The following is a 12,328-nucleotide window of genomic DNA, read 5'->3' as shown; positions in this document are numbered from 1 at the left end:
CGCTCTAACACTGCTTTACTGGCATGAGTGGGACTAAACCAGTTCTTTACATTCACCCTCCCATTGATGTGTGGTTTGATGGGACAAAATTTCCACTATTTCCACAAAATTTCCATTAAGGTGGACAATAAAGTCGAATGAATGAATAGGACAATCTTTAGAAAATCTAAAAAAACATCTAAACATTGAGAAAATCTCCTTTAAAGTTGTCCAAATGAAGTCCTTATCAACGCATATCACTACTAATAATACATTTATGATATATAATTACTAGGGCTGTCAAAAGATTAATCGCGATTAATCGCATCCAAAATAAAAGTTTGTGTTTATATAATATATGTGTGTGTGTACTCTGTTAATTATTATTTATATATAAACACACACACATTCATGTATATATTTAAGAAAAAAATATTATTTTTATATATAAAACATTTATATATATATATATATTATAGATTATATAAATGTATATACATGCAAATATTTCATAAATATATACATGAATGTGCGTGTATTTATATATAAATAATAATTAACAGAGTACACACACATACATATTATGTAAACACAAACTTTTATTTTGGATGCGATTAATCTTTTGACAGCCCTAATAATTACGGTTGGAATATCTTCATGGAACATGATCTTAATGATGTATTGTTGGTTATTGCTATCGTGTGACTTATGACTCCAGGGTCACAAATGTGTCATTGAAGGCTGCATCTGTTTGATTCAAAATACAGTAAAAATAGTGAAATATTATTCTGATGTAGATCAGCTGTTCTCTATGTGAATATATAGTAAAGTGTATTTTATATCCTGTGATCAAAGCTGAATTTATCATCATTATTCCAGTCTTCAGGGTCACATGACCCTTCACTAATCATTCTAATATGAGGATTTATGATTATTATCAGTGTTGAGAACATCATTTATCTGAAATATAATCTTTTGTAACTTTAGATATGCCACTTTTGATCAATTTAATGCGTCCTTGATGAATACAAATATTAATTTAGTCTTTTTTTATTTTTATCTATTGAATGGTAGTCTTTTGATCAATTTAATGCGTCCTTGATGAATAAAAATATTAATTTAATCTTTTTTTTTAATCTTTTGAATGGTAGTCTATCAATGTGTCCACTAAATTGATCAAAAGTGACATTTATACTGTTACAAAAGATTATATTTCTAATAAATGCTGTTCTTTTGGTCTTTATATTCATCAAAGAATCCTGAGAAATATAATAAATCACCGTTTCCACAGTAGCGTTGGATACCGAACTCGGTAGCGTTACTTTCAAGGGCACCGACCGAATTACGATTCACATTAAATCAATCGGTGCCAAATGTCGGTACCTGAGAACACATCTGGTGATATAGACGAGTGTGTGTGAATATTAAACCGCTAAAAAAACATTTAAATACGGATCTTGCGTGTCTGTGTGCGAATGAATGCCGTAGACGCGCGGTTTACCTCACACACACACACACACACACACACACAGTGTCGCGTGTGTCTGTCGTGTGTTTCCATCTCTACCGTCTCATATGAGGACATTAACGCATGAACGTCATCTCCAGAGCCACCGAGAGTCACTTTACGAGCATTTTACCGTTTTATTTGAGAAAAACTACCGTCAGAAACTCAAGATCTTCAACCCGTCAAAATAAAAGTCCTGTTTATCTTGACACATACATCACTGTTGTACAGTAGAATTCAGATACGTCTCAATGTAATAATAATACTAACACTAATGTAATAATAATACATTATCAAAACTTTATTTTTAAATTATTTTTTTTCTTCATGTTTTAATTTTAAGCGTATAAAGCTCAGTTGTGCTGGTTTGTTTGACAAAAAAAGTTTAAATAAATGAAAAGATAAATTAAATTAATGTCTTATGTCTTCGTTTGATTACCAGAAAATAAACAACACATAATTTGTGGGAAATCTTTTCATATAAAAGAAAAAAAAAATAATAATATGGTTGTATCTTGTATTGGAGTCTCTTTTGTACCACAGACACATAAAACGGATTTTATTCTTCAGCTAATAGTCCTCCAGTTTTTTGTGTTTCTGCAATTACTAAATATAATGAAAAATTAACATAAATAAACCAAAATAATAAATAAACAAGATTTATGTATTTCGGTTTTTATTATTGTCATGTGTAGCTTTTGTGCATTTAAAATAAAACATAATATGGTAATTGTGGTGTCCTAATTATGAAAAAAAAAATGCAAATAATAATTTCTGTAAATTACCATCACAAAATCAGTCATTTTGATCTAAAAAATCACCACAAAAAAAAAAGTGACAAACTCCTGGTGGGATTGAGCTATGAGGAAGTACAAGTTTATTGATTTGTTCAATTTGAATAAATTAATTTACTTTGCAAGTAAATTTGTGACTGCATTTCCTTTTATAGGTCTTAAATTTCATTCATAAAGGTCTCAAAAAGTCTTAAATTTGACTTGGTGAAACCTGCAGAAACCCTGAATGATGTAAACATCACTAAAGTACTGAATTTGATACCGATACCGGTTAAAATGTGAACGTTACCCAACCTTATTCCACAGAAATATTAACTGTTTTCAACATTAATCATAAATCCTCATATGAGATGATCAGTGAAGGGTCATGTGACTCTGAAGACTGGAGGAATGATGATAAATCACAGGAATAAATCACACTATATTCACATAGAGAACAGCTGATCTACACTGGAGGAATATTACACTGATTACTGGAGTTATGATCAGATTAATCCAGAAATGTACAGTATGTAATGTAAGGTCACATGACGCAGGTGGAAGTGGATAAACTCATCTCGTTCTCCTCCAGCTGTAAAACCGGCATCGTTGTTTGACCTTTATTTGTTTGATTTAGTCTCTGCACGTTCGTTTTAACACTTCCACCTGCGTCATGTGACCTTACACACGTGATGACATCATACGAACAACACTGAGTGTATAAATGTGTGTGTGTGTGTTGAAAAAGAAACACGTGAACATCTGGGATGAGATGGAGGAGAGGAAATCTCAGGCTTTCTGGGAGCTCTGTCTGTTCAGGCCAATAATAATTATAACATAAGGGAAGACTTGTAATCACGGCCACCCGATGTGAATTATATAAATAATTTTACTAGCACGGCCCTTCAGAGGTCAAAGGTCAGGTGTGTGCATTAAGCCTCTGAGCATGTGTTGTAGTTTCAGCTCCAGATGTCCTGCTGACCCCTGAGGTCGAGCCTCCATCTGCTCCTGACCCTTCATCACTGACTGAAGATCTGTGTGTGTGTGTATGTGTGTGTGTGTGTGTGTGCGGAGTAATGCGCTTAAAGGGATAGTTCACTCACAGTATTAAAATCACCCCATGATTTACTCCTCAGGTCATCGTGGGTGTGACATTCTTATATTAGAGGGACATAACACACACACACACACACAGTTTCTGCCAGTCTCGTGTTAATCTTGAGTATCTGTAGAGTAGTGTTGATCCTACACACACACACACACATACACACACACAGAGTCTCGTGTTAATCTTGAGTATCTGTAGAGTAGTGTTGATCCTACACACACACACACACATACACACACACAGAGTCTCGTGTTAATCTTGAGTATCTATAGAGTAGTGTTGATCCTTCACACACACACACACACACACACACACACACACACACACACACACACACACACACACACACACACACACACACACACACACACACAGAGTCTCGTGTTAATCTTGAGTATCTATAGAGTAGTGTTGATCCTACACACACACACACACACACATACACACACACAGAGTCTCGTGTTAATCTTGAGTATCTATAGAGTAGTGTTGATCCTTCACACACACACACACACATACACACACACAGAGTCTCGTGTTAATCTTGAGTATCTATAGAGTAGTGTTGATCCTACACACACACACACACATACACACACACACACAGAGTCTCGTGTTAATCTTGAGTATCTATAGAGTAGTGTTGATCCTACACACACACACACACATACACACACACAGAGTCTCGTGTTAATCTTGAGTATCTATAGAGTAGTGTTGATCCTACACACACACACACACACACACACACACACACACACACACACACACACACACACACACACACACACACACACACACACACACACACAGTCTCGTGTTAATCTTGAGTATCTATAAAGTATTGTTGATCCTTCACACACACACACACACACACACACACACACACACACACACACACACACACACACACACACACACACACACACACAGTCTCGTGTTAATCTTGAGTATCTGTAGAGTAGTGTTGATCCTACACACACACACACACACACACACACACACACACACACACAGTCTCGTGTTAATCTTGAGTATCTATAAAGTAGTGTTGATCCTATACACACACACACACACACACACACACACACAGTCTCGTGTTAATCTTGAGTATCTGTAGAGTAGTGTTGATCCTACACACACACACACACACACACACACACACACACACACACACACACACACACACACACACACACACACAGTCTCGTGTTAATCTTGAGTATCTATAAAGTAGTGTTGATCCTACACACACACACACACACACACACACAGTCTCGTGTTAATCTTGAGTATCTATAAAGTAGTGTTGATCCTTCACACACACACACACACACACACACACACACACACACACACACACACACACACACACACACACACAGTCTCGTGTTAATCTTGAGTATCTATAGAGTAGTGTTGATCCTTCACACACACACACACACACACACACACACACACACACACACACACACACACACACACACAGTCTCGTGTTAATCTTGAGTATCTGTAGAGTAGTGTTGATCCTATACACACACACACACACACACACACACACACAGTCTCGTGTTAATCTTGAGTATCTGTAGAGTAGTGTTGATCCTACACACACACACACACACACACACACACACACACACACACACACACACACACACACACACAGTCTCGTGTTAATCTTGAGTATCTATAAAGTAGTGTTGATCCTACACACACACACACACACACACACACAGTCTCGTGTTAATCTTGAGTATCTATAAAGTAGTGTTGATCCTTCACACACACACACACACACACACACACACACACACACACACACACACACACACACAGTCTCGTGTTAATCTTGAGTATCTATAGAGTAGTGTTGATCCTTCACACACACACACACACACACACACACACACACACACACACACACACACACACACACACACACACACACACACACACACACACAGTTTCTGCCAGTCTCGTGTTAATCTTGAGTATCTATAAAGTAGTGTTGATCCTACACACACACACACACACACACACACACACACAGTCTCGTGTTAATCTTGAGTATCTGTAGAGTAGTGTTGATCCTTCACACACACACACACACACACACACACACACACACAACACACACACACACACACAGTCTCGTGTTAATCTTGAGTATCTATAGAGTAGTGTTGATCCTTCACACACACACACACACACACACACACACACACACACACACACACACACACACACACACACACACACACACACACACACACACACACAGTTTCTGCCAGTCTCGTGTTAATCTTGAGTATCTATAAAGTAGTGTTGATCCTACACACACACACACACACACACACACACAGTCTCGTGTTAATCTTGAGTATCTGTAGAGTAGTGTTGATCCTTCACACACACACACACACACACACACACACACACACACACACACACACACACACACACACACAGTCTCGTGTTAATCTTGAGTATCTATAGAGTAGTGTTGATCCTTCACACACACACACACACACACACACACACACAGTCTCGTGTTAATCTTGAGTATCTATAGAGTAGTGTTGATCCTTCACACACACACACACACACACACACACACACACACACACACACACACACACACACAGTCTCGTGTTAATCTTGAGTATCTATAGAGTAGTGTTGATCCTTCACACACACACACACACACACACACACACACAGTCTCGTGTTAATCTTGAGTATCTATAAAGTAGTGTTGATCCTTCACACACACACACACACACACACACACACACACACACACACACACACACACACACACACACACAGTCTCGTGTTAATCTTGAGTATCTATAGAGTAGTGTTGATCCTTCACACACACACACACACACACACACACACACACACACACACACAGTCTCGTGTTAATCTTGAGTATCTATAGAGTAGTGTTGATCCTACACACACACACACACACACACACACACACACACACACACACACACACACACACACACACACACACACACACACAGTCTCGTGTTAATCTTGAGTATCTATAGAGTAGTGTTGATCCTTCACACACACACACACACACACACACACACACACACACACACACACACACACACACAGTCTCGTGTTAATCTTGAGTATCTATAGAGTAGTGTTGATCCTTCACACACACACACACACACACACACAAAGCCTCGTGTTAATCTTGAGTATCTATAAAGTAGTGTTGATCCTTCACACACACACACACACACACACACACACACACACACAGTCTCGTGTTAATCTTGAGTATCTATAGAGTAGTGTTGATCCTTCACACACACACACACACACACACACACACACACAGTCTCGTGTTAATCTTGAGTATCTGTAGAGTAGTGTTGATCCTTCACACACACACACACACACACACACACACACACACACACACACAGTCTCGTGTTAATCTTGAGTATCTATAGAGTAGTGTTGATCCTTCACACACACACACACACACACACACACACACACACACACACACACACACACACACACACACACACACACACACACACACACACACACACACACACACACACACACACACACACACACACACACACACACACACAGTCTGTTAATCTTGAGTATCTATAGAGTAGTGTTGATCCTTCTCACACACACACACACACACACACACACACACATAAACTAATACACTTAACGTGATGCAAATTTGAACCCTTATGTCTCTGGGGACGTTTTCATCCACTATGGGGCGCTGTTGAGTCTTAATGTGGCCACAACTTTCTCTGCAAATGGTTTTTGATGGTGAGAAGTGCAGACGAAACAAAAAAAGGTAAGTGGATTTAAACACTTGCATGCCACCCATAAAGGGTTAATGGTGCCACCTGGTGATCAACAGTAAACATTACACATTTGACCAGGGAAAACCACCAACAGTCAAGAATGCATGATTATATGCGGTCATTGCTTTGCAAACAAGAAATGATGTTATAATGGAAGTCAATGGGGCAAAAACAGCCACGAGCAGAAAATGAGCGAGAAAACATTCAAATCTGATCAAAAACTAACAATCCATCAAAGCCAGTGTTGTTTCTAATCTTCCACATGTGCAAGACTGAGATAAAAGGGAAACAATATCCAGTCCACAATCACTTTTGATATTGAAAATAAGTCAATTTGTGTGTTTTATTCACCCCCGAATCAGTGACATCATTTATGAACTTGGCAATTAAAGAGTAAAAATCCTGAAACATTTAGTAGTTTTGATCAGGACTGAGGTTGATTAACAGATTTATGCAAATAAATGTGAAAGAAATATGTCTCTGATACATGTTTTCATCCTGAACATGACGAAAGGCTCGTGAATTTGCCCACAGTGTATAGTCGAGTTTAACATTTTCCCAAAATATGTGCCAAAATAAGATTTGTCACCAAAAATCATTCCATTTGCTGAAACACAGAGAACGTTGTGGCCAATTTAAGACTGCTGTAAACATGTATCAGATACATATTTTATCTCAAATGTCTTTGCATAAATGTGTTAATCCACCTCAGTCCTGATGAAAACTACTAAATGTTTAAAGAAAAATAATTACCAATGATTTTCAAAAACGGATTAATTACTGATTAGGGGGATAAAACACACAAAATGACTATTTTCAATATCAAAAGTGATTGTGGACTGGATATATTTCGCTTCTATCACAGTCTTGCACATGTGGAAGATCAGAAACAACACTGGCTTTGATGCATTGTTAGTTTTTGATCAGATTGTAATGTTTTCTCGCTCATTTATACGCAGTTATTCTCCATATAAAGCCAGAAACGAAGCTTTTGTTTGCACAGGCCTGTCTAAAGGGTTAACCACCTGGTGATCAACAGAAAAACTTACACATTTGACCTCTTCCCAACAGGGAAAACCACCAACAGTCAAGAATGCATGATTATATGCGGCCATTGCTTTGCAAACAAGAAATGATGTTATAATGGAAGTCAATGGGGCAAAAACAGCCACGAGCAGAAAATGAGCGAGAAAACATTCAAATCTGATCAAAAACTAACAATCCATCAAAGCCAGTGTTGTTTCTAATCTTCCACATGTGCAAGACTGAGATAAAAGGGAAACAATATCCAGTCCACAATCACTTTTGATATTGAAAATAAGTCATTTTGTGTGTTTTCACCCCCAAATCAGTGACATCATTTATGAACTTGGCAATTAAAGAGTAAAAATCCTGAAACATTTAGTAGTTTTGATCAGGACTGAGGTTGATTAACAGATTTATGCCAAAAAAATATTTATATGATACATGTTTACAGCAGTTTAGTGGATGTTTTGATCCACGAGGATAACGAAAGGCTTGTGAATTTGACGGATGCACAAGGGTTAATAATTAATTCATATTAAAACAGAGTTCTGTAATGGTACTAATAAACAATGTGTTTTAAATACACAATAACCAGGTTTATATATTTACCATCAAATAAATCCATTTTATGTCAATCTAATACATTTTAATTAATTAAATATCGCTTGTTCCACAGCTTTAGCCGTATTTTAAACCTCCAGTTTGAATAAATTCAATCATTTAGATGCAAATATGGCCAGATTTCAGAGTGTCTGTGGTGTCCTGATGTTATAATGACCGTCTCATCTCGGATCATTTCCAACTCAGACGGCTATTTTCTCTCTTATGTCTCTATAATTTCCCATGTCTATCTCCATCCCAGCTCGGGGAGGCTGTTGCCATGGTGCTCACAGGCATCGCCAGGGAAACCACATCTTCACAAGCCAATGAGACTCAGTAAGAGAAATGTTGTTGTTCTCGACTCGTCAGATGTTGGGTGTCAAAGGTCAGTGTGTTGTAATGTAACCCTCATCCGAAACCTTCGCTTCTAAAACTGAGATTTGAGCATTTTTTGTATTAAGGTCCTGAAATGGTGCTTTATACGAAATAAACAAGTCAAATGTATTTGCCTTGCAATGATCATTCATCATGTTGTCCCACATTGATGTGTTTGGAATATTAACATGCTTCTGCACTATATAGTATGCACACTACACTACTTTAGTGCATCCTATCTTTAATTATATTAAAAGTTGTGTGAAAATCTCAAAATTAGTTATCTTTTCCCAGTTGAACAGTGAGCTTTTGAAGCATTACGTTTATAAGTATATTGTAATTCACATTTGTGTTGTAAATACTTCGTAATATATGTGTTTTTTAAGCCAAAAAAAAACATAACAAAACGATTCGTCGCAGAGAATGATGCGTGTGGGCGGAGCTTAGGCGAACGTCTTGACGTATTTTGGGTGCGTCGACCAATGAATCGTCGCGCGGAACGCGCAAAATTTGAATTTCACCAGGAAACGTTGACGGTTCCAGTCAGTCAGTCAGTCAGCGCGCGAGTTATGCCATCTAAACGAGATTAATATCTTCTTTTATCGCTTCAAATATTCTCATATGAACATTTGGTGAGCATATTTCTAATCTTCTTTCGAACTGGGCTTGACGTGTCTGTTAAAAACGAACGTTATGAACTCGGCGACGAGGGAAATGTCGTTATATGTCGAATAATACCCGTTAATCTCATTATGAATGATTTCAGAAGCGATGTCATTTTATTCTCATTAAATATTAAAGCTGCTTGTGTAATGACGGGTAGTTTCTGTCATGTTTGACGTATTAGAGTGTCAGCTAACTTTAATCATTGAGTTGTTTACTATCCAGAAAGTTGTTGAACACAGTCACACATGGATTTATATTTTGCAATCACTAATTTAGGTTATTTGATTCATTTTCAGTATAAATATCCCTGTCGTATGATAAATGCATTAAAAAAAATACATTTGACATGAAAAATGATTTGACATGAACTATAATATGTCTCACTGCTTGACACTATTCAGATTTGTGTTTATAGTTAACATTGAAGCCAGTTTTTAATACTGTATCACTAATACAGTTTGAAAATATGATTTTAAAAGTCCTCATTATTAGATGAAAAGTCAGAAATATGACATGCCGCTGTCATAATTATAAGATAAAATGTTGAAAATATGTTTTTTTAAAGTCCTCATTATTAAATAAAAAGTAAAAAATATGACCTGCTGTCATAATTATAAGATAAAATGTTGAAAATATGATTTTAAAAGTCCTCATTATTAGATGAAAAGTCAGAAATATGACATGCCGCTGTCATAATTATAAGATAAAATGTTGAAAATATGATTTTAAAAGTCCTCATTATTAGGTAAAAAGTCAGAAATATGACATGCAGCTGTCATAATTATAAGATAAAATGTTGAAAATATGTTTTTTTAAAGTCCTCATTATTAAATAAAAAGTAAAAAATATGACATGCTGTCATAATTATAAGATAAAATGTTGAAAATATGATTTTAAAAGTCCTCATTATTAGGTAAAAAGTCAGAAATATGACATGCTAAGTCATAATTATAAGATAAAATGTTGAAAATATGATTTTAAAAGTCCTCATTATTAGGTAAAAAGTCAAAAAGAAGACATGCTGTCATAATTATAAGATACAATGTTAAAAATATGATTTTAAAAGTCTTCATTAGATAAAAAGTCAGAAATATGACATGCTAAGTCATAATTATAAGATAAAATGTTGAAAATATGTTTTTTTAAAGTCCTCATTATTAAATAAAAAGTAAAAAATATGACATGCTGTCATAATTATAAGATAAAATGTTGAAAATAGGATTTTAAAAGTCCTCATTATTAGGTAAAAAGTCAAAAAGAAGACATGCTGTCATAATTATAAGATAAAATGTTGAAAATAGGATTTTAAAAGTCCTCATTATTAGGTAAAAAGTCAAAAAGAAGACATGCTGTCATAATTATAAGATAAAATGTTGAAAATAGGATTTTAAAAGTCCTCATTATTAGGTAAAAAGTCAAAAAGAAGACATGCTGTCATAATTATAAGATACAATGTTAAAAATATGATTTTAAAAGTCTTCATTAGATAAAAAGTCAGAAATATGACATGCTAAGTCATAATTATAAGATAAAATGTTGAAAATATGATTTTAAAAGTCCTCATTATTAGGTAAAAAGTCAAAAAGAAGACATGCTGTCATAATTATAAGATACAATGTTAAAAATATGATTTTAAAAGTCTTCATTAGATAAAAAGTCAGAAATATGACATGCTAAGTCATAATTATAAGATAAAATGTTGAAAATATGATTTTAAAAGTCCTCATTATTAGGTAAAAAGTCAAAAAGAAGACATGCTGTCATAATTATAAGATACAATGTTAAAAATATGATTTTAAAAGTCTTCATTAGATAAAAAGTCAGAAATATGACATGCTAAGTCATAATTATAAGATAAAATGTTGAAAATAGGATTTTAAAAGTCCTCATTATTAGGTAAAAAGTCAAAAAGAAGACATGCTGTCATAATTATAAGATACAATGTTAAAAATATGATTTTAAAAGTCTTCATTAGATAAAAAGTCAGAAATATGACATGCTAAGTCATAATTATAAGATAAAATGTTGAAAATATGTTTTTTTAAAGTCCTCATTATTAAATAAAAAGTAAAAAATATGACATGCTGTCATAATTATAAGATAAAATGTTGAAAATAGGATTTTAAAAGTCCTCATTATTAGGTAAAAAGTCAAAAAGAAGACATGCTGTCATAATTATAAGATAAAATGTTGAAAATAGGATTTTAAAAGTCCTCATTATTAGGTAAAAAGTCAAAAAGAAGACATGCTGTCATAATTATAAGATAAAATGTTGAAAATAGGATTTTAAAAGTCCTCATTATTAGGTAAAAAGTCAAAAAGAAGACATGCTGTCATAATTATAAGATACAATGTTAAAAATATGATTTTAAAAGTCTTCATTAGATAAAAAGTCAGAAATATGACATGCTAAGTCATAATT

Source organism: Gobio gobio (assembly GCF_949357685.1).
Source record: "Gobio gobio genome assembly, chromosome: 4".
NCBI classification, from domain to species: Eukaryota; Metazoa; Chordata; class Actinopteri; order Cypriniformes; family Gobionidae; genus Gobio; species Gobio gobio.
This window is presented reverse-complemented; position numbering follows the sequence as displayed.